Source organism: Sciurus vulgaris, assembly GCF_902686455.1.
Source record: "Sciurus vulgaris genome assembly, chromosome: 12".
Lineage (NCBI taxonomy): Eukaryota > Metazoa > Chordata > Mammalia > Rodentia > Sciuridae > Sciurus > Sciurus vulgaris.
Genome location: NC_136473.1, coordinates 15,135,814 through 15,155,869, shown reverse-complemented (window position 1 = coordinate 15,155,869; position 20,056 = coordinate 15,135,814). Strand labels below are relative to the sequence as shown.

The 20,056-nt window shown below is 38.3% G+C and overlaps 1 long non-coding RNA gene across 1 annotated transcript; it reads right to left on the bottom strand.

Moving 5' to 3' along the window:
* Positions 1-259: 259 nt before the first annotated feature.
* LOC306642458 lies at positions 260-5,027 on the bottom strand. Its single transcript, XR_013758537.1, has 3 exons — positions 4,949-5,027; positions 2,371-2,520; positions 260-421 (listed from the first exon to the last, which is right to left on the bottom strand). It is a non-coding gene; the product is annotated as an uncharacterized lncRNA (long non-coding RNA).
* Between the last annotated feature and the right edge of the window lie 15,029 nt (positions 5,028-20,056).

Below are 20,056 nucleotides of genomic sequence, written 5' to 3'. Positions count from 1 at the left end.
TTTCTTATGGTAATTGTTTCATTTAATCCCACAACCAAATAATTGAACATCAGTATACACATTTAAGATGTGGCGCAGGAGTCGATGGGAAGACTAAGTTAGCAATAGGTGAAAACAAAAGCCAGAGTTCCATTCTGGTTATACAGCTTTGGACCTCCCCTCTCTGTGTCTTGGAAAGAGGGACAGTGGTAGTCTTCAAATGCCATGATGATGACCACAGAGACACCTCTGCTTCGTTACCACAGAATATGCTAGAGCTGTAGAACAGTTGCAGGGATTCAGTGTTTAGATCTTATTAAGTTCACACATATATAAAGTCCATGTAAGTAAAAATTCCTCATCATTACGAATTCTGGGCAAAAACATATACCCAAGTCTTTGTTTCTTCAGTCAACAAATGGCTCCTTCTCTTGTCACACTCCTACAAGTAAAAATATACAAATAATATTAGTCCCAAAGGAGGTCATTTAGAGAATTTTGTAGCTTTCATGTCTTTTATTTTTCAATTTGTTTTATGGGCCACCATGTATCTTAGCAACCTTCCCAATTTTTTCTGCAAGCTACAGCCATCACATGTTAGAGTTTGGAAATGACCCTAGAGCTTGTTCGGTCCCAAGCATCTACAAAGAGGAGACTGGAATTAGAGAGACTGACTTAGCCATCATCACAAAGCCAGCAAGCCATGTGCAAAACTAAAGCTCAAATGAGGCTTTTGAACTCACCTACTATCTGCTACCTAAAACCACATCCTCAAAATGCCAGCACATTCAATTGGATGTAGGAAAAATTCAGCCCTGTTCCTTGGCACTGATCTTTCTGGCACTGAGTTGAGTTGGTGCTTGACTAGGTTAAGTAGGCAACTTCTGAATATTCAGACAAAGCCTAGATGGGACATACTCATCCAAATCCCAGTTCCATCTTCTGTGAGTACATCTTGACTTAGAACACTAAAAGGAGAAAGATTGGTGCAGACACACACATTGTTCAGAAAAGCTGAACTAATGTTTGGCTTCCCCAGGGTTATGAAGTCATTCTTGTTAGGATGGTTAACCTAACGCTAATATATAATATATCTATAATCCATAGTTTCCTTCTTCAAAGGAATAACTCTGAAATAAGAAGACTTGGAAGAAGCCTTGTCTGATCAGATTGACGTTACAACCGTGTCTCCATTGGGTGGCACTTCCCGAGTGCATCGACAGATCAACACTGAGCTCGCCCCCCAGAGCCTTGTCCTTTGGGTCCTCATATTCTCTTCAAACGCTTGGTGGAAATTATTCCCGAGAAATTTTCTAATAGCCCCCAACTCTCATCAGATCAATTGACCCCAGTTATTCAGGTACAATGACGAGAATTCAAGGTGCTAACTAGGTTTCAATTATTTTCTTTTCCTTTCTCCATTTTTTTTTTCTTTTTTTTAAGTGTTTTGCATCTAAAGTAAGTTTTTTTTTTTTTCATGGGCGCTTAATAGGTTTTAATTTTATAAAACATTGTGCAACCAGATACCTTAGGGAACAGTAATTAACTTGGATTATGTTTTCATTTCAGTGAATTCTAAATGAGAAGCCTAAATACTGATTTTTGTCTATCGCCAAATGGGAAAACACACAGCCTTACTCATTTCATGAATATATTCTTTTGCTTACTATCAACACTTTCCTAATGATATTTTCAATTTGCCCTTTTCTTAAGCGGGCCTTCCTCAGGAAATGCCATGGATTATTTAAAATAATGGAAAAAGTTTACTTTAAATTTTGATACACGTTCCTGGCAGTCTCCAACCCACATTCTTTCCAGCAAGCCTCAACCACTACCAGAAAAAGAGAGGGGGGTGCAAAATACCCAATTACAAGGATTTTTTGTGCAACATGGGCCAGGTATTTTTTCATGCTCTGAATACTGCAGTAAACACAGAATTGGTTTCAAGTTGAACTGAAGATCATTTCAAAATGAGGGTGAGGAGATGAAGAACTGTGGGTTACATCTGAATCATATCTACCAAACTTAAGTTCAAGGAAAGAATGAACCCTACCTCTGTGATGTCTCTGCAGAATATTACTAAAGTCTTGAAATTAACATTCATGAATTCCATCATTTGCCAGATGCTGATTTTGGACAGTGAATGACCTTCCAAGTCTCCCTTCATCTGCAAAATGGTAATGATTACTGCTGCCTTAAATGGTTAATGCCATATTTAGGGAGAGAGTGATACCTGCTGTACACTCAATAGATGGTAACCATCACCCATTGCGCAAATAAATCACCAGCAGGCAGAAGATAGCCATGAACTCGCAACTGTTGCTCTTCTGCCTACACAACGAGAAGCCCATGTTGGCAATCTGTGTAGAGTAGATCTACATACACCGATACCTTAGGCTGGTCTTCTTGCCAGGTACAGTGGTACGCACCCATAGCGGTGTGCATTTGAAGACCCAAATACCCAGGAGGATGAGATGGGGTGATGGCTGGAGTCCAGAAGTTCAGGGTCAGGCTTGGAAACATAGTGAGACCCTGCCTCTTCTAAGGAGAAAAAAAAAAAAAAAAAAAAAAAAAAACAGAGATAGAGGAAGGGAGAAAGAGTCTTTATCTCTGACCTCTCTCTCCAGCATCTTGCATTTAAAACATAGCAATAAAGCTTTCATTTGGACAAATTCTGTAGTATATCAAGAAATAATCATAAATCATGGATATCTTCTATGAGTAATTTTTTGAAGTGCATTCTTGTTTTATTTCAAGTTCATAAGGCAATCAGACTAAGCTGGGATGACGTCTGCTACCAGTCCTTAGGGGAAGCCTGTTTCAACCGACAAATGGAGAGATTCACAGTTAGTCTGCCCATTGCTCCTCACTCTCTGGGTTCACGTTCATGGTGCTTTTAGTACGGGAAACAAGCCTGTCTTCACGTTCACATTGTAGATTTGCTGATCCATGCAGGGTTTGCTAGGCAAAGGCACATTTCACCCAGGTTCCTATCTGAATTCTAACACATTTTTTCTTCCTTTTTTTTCTTATTCTTTTTTACCCCAGCTCTATAAGGTATGATTTGACAATTGAATCGTATATATTCCATGCATACAATGTGATGTTTTGATACACATATACTTGGTGAAATGATGATCACGGTCGAGCCAATGGATATAGTCATCTCCTCACATAGTTACCTTTTTTTATTTTTAACACATTTTTCTTAATAAAGCCCTACTCTGGTCTCTGTACTAATAAGACAAACAAATTCCAAAGTGATTTTTAACCAATTAGAAACATTATCTCAGGACGGGATGAATTTTCTTGTTTATGGCCTCTGGGAGGGAAATACAACCAACTGCCAGCCTTGGTTTGGGGAGACTCTTGCACTGATGTAGGGAATAAAATAAATGTCCTTTACTTGAGCAGTCATTGACTTTCCTAATGGAGTTTGGTGGCTAGACTTTCAGGAAGTTCATAGGTTCAGACAATTCAAATGGGTCTTTGAAAAATGGACCAAATGACTGATGTCCAGTGTAGAATGGAAACAATGAATGTGCTAACAACAAATCACTCTTATCTGCTCATTAATGTGGGTCCCCCAAGGACTTCTAATAGGCCATATTGCCAGCTTAAGTTGGGTTACTAGATTGGTTGTTACGTAAGTGTAATAAAAAGGCATTTCTTCCAATAAGTCTCTTTCTCGTGTAGTTTTTAAATAAAAGCACGCATACACTGAAATGAAAACCCTTTCTCCTCACTCAATGAAATATGACCACAAACCATATTCTTTACCCCCAAATCACTCTCCATACTGTTGCTATCAGAGGCTTAGGTAATAAAATAACCCCAACTTCAAAACCATTTTTTCTCCCTATTCCTCCCTTCAAGATGTGTTCTTAAGAGAAAAAAATATTAAAAAAAAAAAAAAAAAAAACACTGGAGTTGTAAACTCTTGGCAGAAGAATAACCTTAGTGATAGACAGCATAAAAAAAAGTTTTAATGAATCAAACATCATTACTCTATGTAAATTTATGAATATGCAAATGGTATGCTGTTACTCCATGTACAAACAGAAACAATATGTATCCCATTTGTTTACAATAAAAATAAATTTAAAAAGAATTAAAAAAAAAGTTTTGCAAAACAGTAGACTGAATCAGGCATATCTTTCCTGTGTTCATATATGAATACACGACCAGTGTAACTCCACATCACGTACAACCACGAGAATGGGATCCTAATTAGAATGAGTTATACTCCACGTGTGTATAATATGTTAACATGTACTCTACTGCCAGGTATAGCTAAAAAGAGCAACTTTTAAAAAAATAAAAACTAAAAATAGGAACAATGTTTTGCAACAGTATAATGTTACGCAGTTTATGAGTAATTTCACATACATCATTTTGGTACATATACTCATTCAGTAAGTACCTGCCAGGCCCTTGCTATTCAAGTTCATGTGAGGGACACTGGAAATATAAAGAAAAGGTGGTCTCTATCCCCTGAAGTTCCACCCTCGGCCTTTGGGTGAGTAGAAAGTTACTCATCTTTCCGTTTTAAGAGAAGGGGGTTGAAGGACTTGCCCCTAGCCATACAGCTAGAGAAAGCGGGAGCTACAGTTAAAACTGCAGTCTTTCTTCTCCAATCTCTGCTCATCCTGTTCTGTAAGCCTCTGCTTCTGGAAGGAGGAGTCTCCCCCAACTCCCCCAGTGGAGTCCCTCCTCCAGTCCTCAGCCCTTGAAATGAATTGGAGACTTCATAAGGATTTGACAGCACTGCATTTCTTCTGCAAGAGACATTTGTCACATTTATGCCCCAAGTGGATCTCGGGCCCACTAAAGTATAAGCTATAACTTACGTGTAAAGTGCTTTGAGTTTCTTTCAAGTTTTCATATGATGCAAACTGGAGGAAAATGTTTTAAAAAGGTAACTGTTTCTGCCTTGTATATGTAGCATTTAACAGGCGATGGATTTTACCTGTCTTTCAAACATCTCCTCTTTCCTGTGACTTCAAATATTCACTCTCAAAAAATTACAATGAATCAAAATGCAGTCTGTAAAAATAAAAATTTAAAAAATAAATAAATATGATAGTCATTGGGATGTGCTCCAAAATTATTTGACTTATTTTTAAAGGGTAAAGTGGTTTGCTTTTCCATAAGCCAAGGGGTGAAGACACATCTCACTAATTTCAGAAAGACTAATAGGCACGATCTTAATTAACTATACTGCAAGGAAAATGAAGATAGTGTTACAGGAACAGGTTCCTTTCCTGTTCGTTTTATATGACAATTCGTCATAGAAGAATACCAAGCCACAGGGAGTTCAAGGGTACATCGATTGTCTTCACAAGTCAGGAACTCTCCAACACGCTCGGTCTCTGCTTTCACTTTAGCTAGAATATCTTTGGGGAGAAATAACATGCTCATCAACTGTGTAACTGTCACTTTATAGGCATCTTGATTTTCTTCATTTTCTCTTGCACTTATAAGTGTGGCATATACTCATAACACCTTTGTGTCCCTTCCTGATTTTGGCCAATGGGACTTTTTCCGCCTCTGGTTCATAGCACCTCTCATTCTTTTTTATTTTAATTAATTTTTCATTTGTTCCAGTTAGTCGTACATGACATTAGAATGCATTTATGCACTTTGATAAATCATACATAAATGGAGTGTCATTCCTCATTTTTCTGATTGTACATACTGTAGGATCACATCAGTCATGCAGTCATATAGGTACCTGAGGTAATAATGTCTCTTTCTCTCTACTATCCTTCCTACCCTATCCCCCACTTCTTAATGTGATTTAGCTTCCACGTTTCAGAGAAAACATTCAGCCTTTGGTTATTTGGGTTTGGCTTATTTTGCTTAGCATGATATTCTCCAACTCATCCATTTACCAGCAAATGCCATAATATCATTCTTCTTTAAAGCTGAGTAGTATTCCATCAAATATATATATGATGATATATATATATGATGATATATATATATGATGGAATATATATTATACCTATATATGATGGAATATATATTATATCTATATATGATGGAATATATATATATTATATATCACATGTATATATATCACATTTTCTTTATATCCATTTAAAGGGCACCTAGGTTGGTTCCATAGTTGTAATCTCTCTCTGGCATAGATAATAAACAAAAAAATGGAGGTAATATAGGAGAAGGGTCATCTATGTAGACTTTCAGAATGTCTTGCTGTTGCGGGGAGAACAGTTCTAGATAAAGAGGACTCAGTCCTTTGAGTGTAGCCCAGGGCAGGAGTGGGTGGAACCAGTTCTAGATAAAGAGGACTCAGTCCTTTGAGTGTAGCCCAGGGCAGGAGTGGGTGAGGAGAGCAGAAACAGCCAGGACGAGAGTGGAACGGTGACAACCCGTGGAGAAGACATAGGGAAGGAAAGTTAAGCGCTACCCAGCAAGGCAGCCACTGGCCATCTGTGGCTATTTTGAACATTTGAAATGTGGTTAATCAAAGTAAGGTATGCTGTAAGTATAAAATGTACGCCAGATTTTGTATCAAAAAAAATTAATAGTTTTTACATTGTGTGTTAAAATTATGTGGACTATGTTGTTTTAAATAAAATGTATTATTAAAATTAACTTCACCTGCTTCACTTCACATTTTTAATGTGATTATTAGAAAATTTAAATTACACATGAGTCTCATTATTTTTCTATAGGTTAGCACTGTTAGACTATCTAACTTGTGTTATTCTTATGCACAAAAAACAAATACATTTGAGGGGTTAAAAAAAAAAAGAGAGAGGCATAATTTTCTAGAAAATTCTCTTTTGACTGAGAGATCCCAAAGTACAAATAGAAGAAATAAAGTTCTGACTATGGAACCCTTACATTTGCACTCATTGAAATGGTTTTTATTCCTCCCAAACAGAAACAGCTTCTTACATGTTCTAGGGAAAGCTATTGTCAAAATGGTTCTCCTTATCCTGAAAACAATCAGAAGGAACCTCCAAATCAAGACAACCTGGATTCTAGAAAAGTTCTAGCTTGTCTTCTCAGATTCAGGACATTGCAATACTGATCTAGACTCTAAGGTAAGGCGCCAATCTATAATGAGCCGTTAAAGAGCTAAACTGTCATTCCTGGGCCAGGGCATCCTCTATATCAGCACTGCTGTCTACACAGTCATGGACACGAAATCCTGGGACCATGTGGGAAAAATGACAGGAGGGTAATTCTCAAAACACTTGTTGGGAGAGTTTGGGGAAGGAGCTTCTCACACTTGGATGTTGTATGGAATAACATCAATGCACTTTCATTTGTAATTACTCTAAAATAGCTTTGACTCTAATTAGTGACACTTGGAGTGATCATCGTGGTAATTTGTAGTTATCAAAGTTCCATCAAAGAATAAGACAGATACAGGAATTCAAAAATTGGAAGGGGAATCAGTTGTGTATGTGTTTGATTTCAGGTCAAGGAAAATTTTAACATCAAGAGTTAGGGGCTTAATGTTTTCCTCATATAACCAGAAATCTCCAGTGGACTAGCCATCCCTGGTGTTGCTGCTCTGTTTTGCCAAGTGGAATCCAGACACTTTCTATAAGTCTGCTCAGTGACCTTAAGCTAGTCGATGTTCATCCCCACATTTGCTACCTGGTGGTTGTAAGATGGTTGCTGAATATCCAGGTAGCAGCTGTTCCTGTTTTCAAAAAGCAAAAGCCAAGCCAGAAACCCTCAGTTCAGTTCTCATTGGCTAGAACTATGTCACCAATCCTGAGACAAGGGAGCCGGCTCCTTGCTATTCCCTTGCTACTCTGAACAAAATCAGATTCCTTTACTACGGAAAAGGGGGAATGCACTTTGGGTGAGCAATGGCAGTTCTGTCAAGAGAGGTCTGGAATGTGTCTCTAATCGCCTTTGATAAAATGAAGCTCAACAGCTGATAACATTGACCTTTGACAAGTATGAAAAAGCTGAAGAAGAAAAGCACACAAACTTCCAAGAATTTCTCAGACTTAAAAATCTGGGCAGAGGCAAAGAAGACAGGGAATGATTTGCTGATGACCCACTTGGAATCAGATTTTTGTCAATTTTAATAATAATTTTGTAAACATCAGACACACTAAATTTTAATGATAATGAGATGTATATTATCAGAATAACATTGAAAAAATTGCATTTGACTATAAAAGGGAACCCAGGGGTTTAATGGCCAGGAGAAAAATTATAAGGGAAATAACCTGTTGAGTCCTAGTTATCTGTGAATACTGTCTTCCCAATAGTTTCTCTGATAAATTTAATAATTTTCTCCAAATGAATATATAAATAGTTGCATCCAGTCTGGTGATTAGAACAGTCAGTTGACTCACTGAGATCACAGGTATTGTGAGCCTACCAAGAGGAAATGATGTCACCTAGCCTTGTCATTCATCCTTGGGCTGGATGAGATGTGTTTTTAGAAGACCAGATGTGTTTTTAGAAGACTAGAGATAATTCTATCCTTTAAGCACCTTGCAAAGGGACTAGTCTTACAGTAGTATTTTTCAAACTGTGGATCTCTACTTATAAGTGAATTGAGAAATCAATTTGTTTATAGGAATAGAATGGAACACAATGGAATGGAATGGAAAAATTAGAATAGAATAGAGTAGAAAGTTCAAATCTGTTTTGCGATAAGCATGTTATTATTCCAAGTAACTTCTGTGTCCCATATATATGTGTGTGCGTGCTGGGCACAACATAAAATGAATTTCTTTCTGTGGGTTGCGGTCAAGAAAGGTTGACAAGCCACTGACTTAGTAGTTTCTAAAGAGTCTAAGAACAGTCATTATCATAGGTCACCCGAAAGAAAATGCAACCTGGAAAACAGCACAATAATTCAAAACAAGAAATGAGCCAAAGAAAATCAAAGTCAAATATAGGGTAACACAAACTCCACGCCTTGGAATGCACAGCAAGCAGCAGGAGTAGCAATAATGGGTGAGAACCTGGGAAGAAGATGGCAAAACTTTATTCCACCCCAATTAACCTAAATTCAGGGTGAGTTAGAGAAGGTATGACACTTGAGAACGAGGCACAAGGACCAGGGGGCACCCAAGAAGGGAACGCCACCAATCTGCAAGGATTTCAGGAAAGCAGGAAGACTGCAATTCTGACCAGGCATCTATGAGCAGTGCCACCTAGGGAGAAAGGATCAGCAGTTAAACAAGACCATGCTTGCAAAAGTCACATGTAATTAGTTGTGTTTATACACCTAAATTAACAGTTACTCCTTTGCGTTGTTTTTATTCTTTGCAAGTAATTACTTCTGTTGTTTTCCGAAGTCACAAGTCAAAGAATACTTTCAGTAACTTTTAATGAAAATGCCTGATAGGGTAGACCCAATTTGTTTCCCAGAATTTACCAAAGGAATGGTGCCCAGTAAATAAGGGAGTCACAGCCATTGCCTTGGTTCTGATAGTTGAATAATGGCAGCCAAAAAGGAACTGCCCCTAGACAAGAAGTGCACGTTTGCATAAGCCATGTGAGTACCCCAGAAAGGTCAATCATCTGCTGACCTAAACCATATTCTGTTAACTTTTGTTCAGTGTTCATCTAGATGAGAAGCTGAGGAGTGTGGAATCTTCAGCCTCTAAACTCACATGCCACTCAGCAAGTGCAAAGGCACAGGGTTCACCAGAACCACCACTTGGAAGGAAGTTTAGCCACCAGCTAAGACTGGCCCTTGCCTCAACCATCTTCTAACCAGTACCACATTCTGAGATGCCATCTGTAAAATAGTCATCTCCATCTTTTCAAATTCCCAGTGATTATTAACTTCCTCTTTCGCTGAATCCAGCCTAGCCTGCTTCTCTCTCTCTCTCTCTCTCTCTCTCTCTCTCTCTCTCTCTCTCTCTCTCTCTCTCTCTCTCTCTCTTCCTCCATCCCCACTACTTGGGTAATTAATGACACACGTTTTAGGATTTTTGGTGAAACAAGTCCCCAGTCATCAAAGGTTCACAGACCCTTCTTGTCACCACCACCAAGGAACTAATATATACCACCCTCTCCTTTCACCTCTTCTGCCCTCCTGTCATTTCTTTTGGATCTTTTCTTGACCAAACCTTTGCCGGGAAAAAAAAAAAAAAAAGTTCAAGATATAAAAAAGATCTAGCCAGACATCGCCCCACACACCTGTCGTCTCAGCTACTTGGGAGGCTGAGACAGAAGAATCGCTTGAGCCTAGGAGTTCAAGGCCAGCCTAGGCAACATGGTGACACCTTGTTTCAAAAAAGGATGGGAGTACAAGTTCTAAAGAAAGCCTTTAGCTGTTGCCTTCTTTGAAAGGGTTGTATTTCCTGAAATAAGACAAAATTCCATTAAAAAAAAAAAAAACTGGGAAAGGTATAAAACTTCTTAGGGTAAATACCTAAATGAACTTTGGGGAGAAAATCAGTCCTGATTTTGGTCAAATTCATGGCAATTGATTCCAATTCACCTACTCTTGTGGACAACTATTCTTTTTGTGTTTTTAACAACCCACTATCTGGTTATTTCCTAGGGAACTCCTCCTTCTCCACTCCAATTTAACTTTGGTCAAGTGACTTCCCAGATACCCCACGCCCCCTCCACAAAAATGGACCATGACAGCAGGAGTCTCTTCCTGAGATTGTTTAAACTGAAGTCTCCAGGGCTCAGAGGTGGAGAGAGATGAACAGGGACTATTGATGGCTTTCTTCCCTATTATAAACCCAAAACCTATCTTCAGTAGGAATGAGGCAGCTCTAAGTACAAGCAGAGCCAAAAAGAGGAAGAACCAGCTGATGACCATATAGGAGACCCAAAATAAAGTTGTTTCTGGGCTGGTGAGATAGCTCAGTTGGTAGAGTGTTTGACTCATAGACACAAGGTCCTGAGTTCAATGTCCACCACTGCCAAAAAAAAAAAAAAAGATTCTTCTCGAAACCAGACTTCCCAAGTTTGTGTCATTTTTTGCTTTAAACCAGATCATGCTGAGTTTCTGTCACTTACCATGAAGTTCTTCTGATTGATGGTCCACATGCATTGCTCACTCTGAGTCTGGATTACCTGCAGATCTATCCATACTGCCAGCAGAACTCCACCCAGTCAAGACTCAGTTCTCAGTTTCTCCTCAAGAAAGCCTTCCTTGACCTTCCAGGTAAAGACAAGCACGGTCTCTTCTCTTTTCCCAGAGTGCCTTTATGCCCATCTTCTTTATAGCCCATCGCCATGTTGAGACCCCAAGTATCATCAGGGACTGGATTTGGCCTCCTGTTGACGCTGAGAGCTCTAAAGCAAAGCCTGGCACTTGATACATAGTCAGTGGAAATCCACGCGATAACTTTTGTCAGTTGAAAGACAAAGAAATCGCCAATATGAAACATTCAGAAAAAGAAATAGCTGTCCATAGAATCTGCACTAAATGATATTTTCTGATTTAAAAGGATAGGTCGAACACAAAATCCCCCATAACAGTTATGGATCCATTGTATTTCCACCATCCCAGTCTCTGTAGGATAAGAAAACCTCAATTTAGGAGCAACTTTATATTATGTAGAAGGAAATGAGAGGGAGGGGGGTTATTAAAAATCATGGAATGAGACAGACATCATTACCCTATCTACATGTATGATTACACAATCGTATGAATCTATATTATGTACAACCATAGAAACGAAATGATGTACCACATTTGTGTACAATGAATCAAAATGTAGTCTTTAAAAATTAAAAAAATAAATAAACAATAAAAAAGAAAACCTCAATTTACATCTGATTAATTCATTAGCGCATTCATTTGTTCAACAAATATGGATTGAATACCCAAGATTCAACTCTATGAATTCAAAAGCTAGATTGTCACTGTTTATGTCAGCCATCCAAAATTGAACTTAGTTCATAATAGCAGAGGTAAAGGAAAATGGATATAGAAAATGTGACATATGCAGACCAATATTTGTATTTTCTTTTATGCTTTTACATTTTCTGAATTGTTTAGCATTTCCAACACTGAAAAGTGTGAACGTGTACATTCTCTAAGATTTTTCTATCAGAAGTCTAGAAATTGGGGCTGGGGTTGTGGCTCAATGGTAGAGCGCTCACCTAGCATGCATGGGGCCCTGGGTTCAATCCTCAGTACCTAAAATATAATAAAGGTTCTGTGTCCACCATCAATTAAAAAAAAAAAAAAAAACTTTTTTAAAGAAGTCTAGAAATAGGCAAATTAAAATTGGAGGCAATTTGTATCAGTGAATGTTGAAAGAAATCACTGTAAGATCTCCAGCCTGACTGGGCAGAGGGGTGTGTGCCTGTAATTCCAGCAGCTCAGGAGGCTGAGGCAGGAGGATGGAAAGTTCAAGGTCAACCTGGGCAACTTAATGAGACCCTATCTCTAAATAAAATATAAAAAAGGGTTGGAGGCAATAACAGAATTCTGAAAAGTATCTTCATAAAACTCCCTATTTGAATGAATCAAACAACATTACTCTATGTAAATTTATGATTACACAAATGGTATGCCTTTACGCCATGTACAGAGAAACAACATGTATCCCATTTGTTTACAATAAAAAAAAATACATTTAAAAAAAAAAAACTCCCTATTTAACCAGAATAGTTACCTCCAGGAATCCACTATGCTAATCACATAACCAGATTCATCTACTTACCAACCCACTTGTTGGTATCTGTCCCTCTATCTAGGTGACACTAGAGTGGACCAGATCAGGACTATTTCATCATGGCAGAGGAGTCAGTCTTACAGGGGAGGAAAACCCTGGGGAGCCAACATAGTTTTGCCATTTCTTTAAATGGCAGACTAACAAATATTTCTGGAGATTGCAGGGTGCCAACACAATTTTTTTAAAAAGTGCAGTTGGTAACAGCTTTGAAGGATCGTACTGTCCCTTTAACTGGATAACATGCAGTTAGCAAAATTAACCTGTGAAATGAATGCAATGAAAAACAAAATAAAACTTCCCAGAGGCTGTCCAGGAGAATCACATAATTGTACAAAATTCTATTTTCCTGTGGAGGTCATACAAACCTGTGGACAAGTAGATCAAGTTTTGAGGGTTTGCTTAACAGAGTCCATAGCTGTAATTCTGCTATTAAATAGGTCAATCATTCTAGAAGAGTGGTCTGACAAGTTCTGGGAGATCCCTGAAATCTTTTTTGGGGGGGGCCGGGTCAGAGGTCTTCTTTTTTCCAAATACTTGTAAGTGTGAGCAGATGGAACTCATGCATGAGAATCCTGCCATTCTCTCTTAATCCAGAGAGTAAAGAGATGTGTTGAAATCGTAAACGGAGACCACTCTTCTCACTTACTTGTTTCACTTGGGGAAATACTATCAATTTTCCCTTTAAAATGTTAGTTCTGTTAACATGTAATGGATTTATTGTGGTGACATTTAAATAAATTTTAAAATAAGCATTTTCTTCAGGGTGTGGTGGTGCACACCTGTAATCCTAGTGACTGGGGAGGCTGAGGCAGAAGGATCACAAGTTTGAGGCCAGTCTCAAAAACTTAGTGTTCTTAGCTTAATCAACGTAGCAAGACTCTGTAACAAAATAAAAATAAAAACGGCTGGGATGTGACTCAGTGGTCAATCACCCCTGAGTTCAATGCCCAGTGCCAAAAACATAAATAAATAAAATAAACATTTTTAAAGTTTCCCATTTTTTATTTCTAATGGAATAAATATCATAGATAAAAACACACACAAACCAAAGTACTTTGAGAGTCTTCATAATTTTTAAGAAGGTCAAGGGTCCTGACATCCAAAAGTCTGAGAACTACTGATACATCCACTCTATTAAATTTTTGTTTTTCAAACCTATTTTCTTTCATCTTGGTTTTATGTTTTATCAGTTCACATTGATACAGGAATCTCACTATTTCAGCAGATTAGGTCACAACAAGGATTGAGAACAGAATATACTCAAAGTGTCACGTAAGTACAGAAAGACCAAGACAAATGTCCTCTCTGCCAAGTCCTTCCCTGGAGATATTTGGGTTGTAGTTGATTTATAATATGTAATTTATGCAATATTTTCATGGATTTAGATTATAAAGGTGGAAGGATATGTCTCTTCAGTACATTCAAGAGAAATGCCAAACGTTTCTAGGACAATTGACTCTTCATTTAAAATGTTTCTTTTGAGGGCTTTGTGAATTGTATGGCTATTTGTTCTTGACCATGGAAACCAATGCTCTTTTTAATCCCAAAAGAACAAATTAAAACACTGGTTCCTAACTTCAAATAACATTAACACACTTTACACAGACCTGACCACTGCAAATGGCTTGTGACATAACCTCTGATTTCACATTGTCCCCCAAGATAGGAGTAGCCAGTTGTCTTACTTCAAGAGTATTAGGAAGACAAGAAAACAACTAAGCATGAAGCAAATAGGAAATGTAAGGAACAGCACTGTGGGAACAAGTTTCCCACTCCAGTCAAGTTTGGAGAATTCCACGTGACTCACCAAAACAGTCTGCTTTTGCCAATTCATTTCTAAGACAGAAAAAAATATTGCATGAAGATGACTACCTATTCAGAAAACCTTTGTACCACAGCACCACGCAAATAAACCCTTTGAATCTCTTTAAATGTCAAGAGATGTTGATTGGGGTTGGGATTGTGACTCAATGGTGGAAAGCTTGCCTAGCCTGTGTGGGGCACTGGGTTCAATTCTCAGCACCACATTAAAAATAAATCAGCAAAATAAAGGCATTGTGTCTATCTTCCATTAAAAAAAAAGAGATGGTTGATCATTTTATAGACTGTGGACAATTAGCAAATTCTAAGTGGTTATAGCTACAATTTTGTTTTACATTATTTGATCAATAAGTCCTGCTTGTGATTTGCTATATATTTGAGTGTTTCATCTTATTAAGGAAACAATCTATTGGCCCTTTTAATAAATGATGCTGGGAAAACTATATCCATAAGTAGGAGAATGAAACTAGATCCCTATCTCTCATCCTGCACAAAAGTCAAATCGAAATGAATCAAAGACCTGAGAATTAGAGGAGAAACCTTATAACTGCTAAAAGAAAACATAGGTCAACACTCTGTCAGACTGGTATAAGCAACCTCTCCAATGAGACCCCTAAAGTTCAATCCCCAGTACCGCAAAAAAAAAAAAAAAAAAAAAAAAAAAAGAATCAATAAGTGGACTGCCATTGAATTAAAAAGCTTCTGCAAAGGAAATCATTAGTGTGAAGAGAGAACCTACAGAATGAGGTAAAAAAAAATCTTTGCCAGCTACTCCTCTGACAAGGGATTCATATCCAGAATATATAAAGAACACAAATCAATGCCAAGAAAACAAATAACCCAATCAATAAATGGGCAAAAGAGCTAAACATAAATTGCTCAAAAGAAGAAACACAAATAGCCAACAAATACATGAAAAAATGTTGAACATCTCCAGCAATCAGGGAAATGCAAATCAAAACTACACTAAGATTTCATCTCACTCCAGTAAGAACGGCAATCATCAGGAATACAAGCAATAACATGCTGGCAAGGTTGTGAAGGAAAAGGTACATTTGTATACAGTTGGTGGGACTGCAGACTAGTACAACCACTCTGGAAAGCAGTATGGAGATTCCTCAAAAACATAGGGATGGAACCACCATATGACCCAGCTATCCCACTCCCCAGGACTTATCTAAAATCAGCATGTTTATAGCAGCACAGTTTGCAATAGCCAAATTATGAAATCAACCCAGACACCAATCAATAGGTAAGTGGATCAAGAAAATATGTATATATACACAACAGCCGTAATGAATGAAATAATGGCATCTGACAGTAACTGGACAGAAATGGAGTACATCGTGCTAAGTGAAATAAGCCAGACTCAGAGAAAATCAAGGATCCAATGTTTCCTTTCACATGTAGAAGCTAGAGAAAAGTAAGGGAAAGAAAGCAGTGGGGGAGGGGATAGGATACCATAAGGGTATAGAGAAGATCAGTGGAGTGGAAGAAGGAGAAAGTGAGAGAGGGAGGAAGGAAGGGAAAGGGGAAGAGATATGGAGAGAATTTAGCAAAATCATGTCATATACCTATATAAGTGTCCCTAAGGGAATTTTACCTTTATGCATATATAGAAAGTACCAATCAAAAATAAACATTTAATAAAAATTTTTAATTGAAAATTAATAAATATTCATCAAAATTTTTTATTAAATATAACTTTAATAAATTCATTAGGTGATAAACACTTTCAACAAATTGGGTGCAATATTTGGTTTGATGGTAAATATATATGGGTAACTACTTTGTTAACTGAATTTTAATGCCACTACTGTTAAGATGAAAGGAAATGACAGTCAGATGGTAAGCCTCATTCATATCTTCCGGACAAGATGACTTGTTATTTTAAGTGGTTTTCCATAGAAATAATGATTGATCTGAAATACAAGATGACATTCAGTTGGGTGCCCTTCTTACCCTTCCTCTTTCCCTTGCTCTCTCTTTCTTTCCTCCTCCTCCTCCTTTTCTGTCTCCTTTCCCTTCTCTCAGGGTCGTCAGTAAGTAACACTATGAGTTGTACGAATATGTGACAACAAATCCCACTATTACGCATGATTATAATGCACCAATAAAAAACATGGAAAGTCCTTGGTCTTGTTGTAAAACCCAGAAGTTATTTCATGTGTGTATATGGTTGGAAGTTGCCCCTGTGCCAAATTTACAGTGAGAAGATAACCTTGGGAGTTTGAGTAGAGTAAATGTCAGCCAAAGACTGACCCATTAACAGGAATCACTTATCGTGTCAAATGACATTCCTCGCGACCCTTTGAAACTATGTAACTATCATAGATCTTTCACATCTTTGATGAGAGATGCTATCGAGGCCTTTGGTGAGATGATTTCCAGTTCTGGAACATTCCCCACAGATGGCAGGATGATACCTAGCTGAGTCAGTCCGGACACCACAGATTTTCTATTGTTTGAGAGATTTCCCTCAAATCTCAGAATGCTGGGATTTCTCCCATACACATACACACCTTGTGATACTAGAGACTGAACCCAGAGGTGCTCGGCCACAGAGAACACCACCAATTCCAGCCCCTTTCATTTTTATTTTGAGACAGGATCTTACTAAGTTGCCCAGTCTGGCCTCAAACTTGGGATCTTCCAGCCTAAGCCTCCCCTCCTGAGTTGCTGGGATTACAGATGTGCAGCACGGTGCCTGGCTCAATGACACAATTTTGTAGGCGAGAATCAGCAGATGTCTTCTTCTCTTTGGAGACAAGAGAAAACATGGAATTCAATTTGAAGAGAGGAGTCATGTCAAAAGTCAACAGGCGGGCTGGAGTTATGGCTCAGCAGTAGAGCGTTCACCTAGTGTGTGTGAGGCGCTGGGTTTGATCTTTAGCACCACATAAAAATAAATATATAAAACTACAACTAAAAAAAATATTAAAGGAAACAAAAACCAATGAGTTAACCTGCCTGCTGTCTCCTCACTCATTAAATTCACACAGGCCTGCTATGTCAAGCATGGAGAGCCACTCACTTCCAAAGGGAAACTTCTGGAAAGGACAGAGAAGGCTTATTTGGCTGAAACCTTTTCACAAAAAGAACTGAAACAATTGTAGAAAGAGTTCAGAAAGAAAATCACTTCAGGGCCTGAAATATGTGAATCCAATGTGACCAAGTAGTTTACTTTCCAAATTGTTTGAATGAGGGATTCAGTTCTTTGTTCCTAAGGAACATCAATGAAATTTTCATTTTCATCAGCAATATCAGCATCATAAGCAAGTATGAAGAAAAATCAAGTCCTGTATCAATCGCCAACATATGAAACACCTACCATGTGTCATTCATGGCATTAAACAATAGGGTAGATAGAATACTGCATTACAATTTTGCAGTACAATACTGTATTATATGGTAGATACAATACCAGGGATTGAACCCAGAGGTGCCTAACCACTGACAGGATCTACTAAGTTGCTTAGGGCTTTGCTAAGTTGCTGAGGCTGGTTTTGAATTCTCGATCCTCCTGCCTCAGCCTCCAGAGTCACTGGGATTGCAGATGGGTGCCACCAAGCCTGACATCACTAGGTTTTTTAAAACAAATCTGTACATTTAAAATGCTTTATTAATCATATTGTAAAAAAAAAATCTTAGTGTTGAAATGGACATTAAATGTCATATCACATACACTCTTTGTTTAAAAAAGTAATTACCTCGTGATTTTCACAGATGACAATACCCTACCTTTTACAAACCCCATTTTGCAATTATAAAATCGATTCTAACTAAGCTATGGAAATACTTCACAAGTGGGGTCCTCAGAGTATTCAGAATAAAGTATACAGTCCCTGAATCCCATATTTTAAAATGTGCACATAAACTCATTAGCCAGGTAGAACAGATTGAATTACTCATATTGGGTTTTATTGGCAGGAAATTCACCGTCTTCCCAGCAGTGCCAAAATCTCTGACTTCCACCTGGTGTTGTTCCTAAGAAAGCCATCCTATCTTTCAATCAGTTGACTAAACCAGAAACCAACCAAAATCAGTTTTTTCAATCAGATACGTAAGTTGGAACATTTAAGAGATAGGTTACTGCATATTTAATTATTAAAAAGTATGAATATCATACCCATGGGGAGCAATATAAATTGGCTATATAAGGAAATTTTTTCTGAAATTGCTTCAGAATGCACATCACAATAATATATTTTACCTATTGGCAATTTTCATCCTAAAACCATCAGTGACTTGGAATTTTAAAAAAAAAAAATTTTTTTTTAAATGGCACTGTTTTGTCTCAATTTGACTAAACTCAGCATTAAAAAAGGAAAGAATTTTGAAAATTAAAGACTTTTTTTTTTCAATTACATGGTGTAAATGAGTGAATTTGCTCAACTTTTCAATTAGGTATTTGGGTAGCATGTAGACATATGTTAGTTTCACAGGGATGTGTAATGCATATTAAAGATTGTAATTAATCATTCCATGTTTGAGATCAAGGCCATGTATGCTCATAATTTTTCTTCTGCCTTCCAGAAAAGGCAAATTCAGACGAAAACAGAGTGAAAAGAGATGGTGCTGTTGTGTGAAGAGAAGCAGATCAACTGTTCTGGGTGAAAGATATATTGCTAAAAATATTCAGCAAACACACAGGTAATATTAAGCAATCCATAGGTAGCTGCTTAGAACCTAATGCTAAGCGTACCGCATTTACAAGTTCTTTGTATTGGCTCGTCCTGGTTGCTCTGCTTGGAGCCTCCCTCTGAATATTACTTCGGTACAGTGTTCGTGGATCCCCCAAGACTCACAAGCTCCTCCGATTACACGTTTCAACGCTGCTTGCTGCATTGTTCTGCGATTACAACTGCCTATTCATCCTTACATGCCCAACACTGTTTCTCCTCCTCTGTAGGAGAAAGACCCCCTGAAACTACTGCCCTCCACCTGTGGTCCCAGGACCAACAGCATCACCTGATCTACCTATTTCACCTGCAAACTTGTCAGAAAGGGACATTTTCAGGCTCCACCCTGGACCTACTTGACTCACAGAAACTCTGCTGGGGTGGAGCGGTGGGTGGAGTACAGAGGAGCCCTCCAGGGATGCTAATGCATGCCAAAATTTGGACTTTATCTCTAAAATGAAAATCCCCCGGTGGGGAAATACCGCTGATGAGAGGACCCTAAGCCCACTGGCCCTGACTTTAAACTTGCCCTTGGAATTCCATCAGTCTGACCCTGCTACTGCTATCTGACTGCTCTTCCTTGAGCACGCTGACCCAAAGCAAAGGAAGACTGTGTTTCTTCATGTGCATTAATTAACTGACCCAAGCTGCGATGTCCAGAGACCTTCTCCCAATTCAGAGGAGAGCAAAGGCTTAAAAGTGGAAGTCTAGGCTACAAACTGCAGAAGTGAAGTTCGCAGAACAGCAGGTGACCCTCTAGCTAGTATTTTTTTGGGGGGAAGGGTGTACCAGGGATTGAACCCAGGGACACTTAACCACACGGAGCAACATCCCCAGTCCTTTTTTATGTTTTATTTTGAGACAGGGTCTTGCTAAGTTGCTCCAGGGCCTCACTAAGTTGCTGAGGCT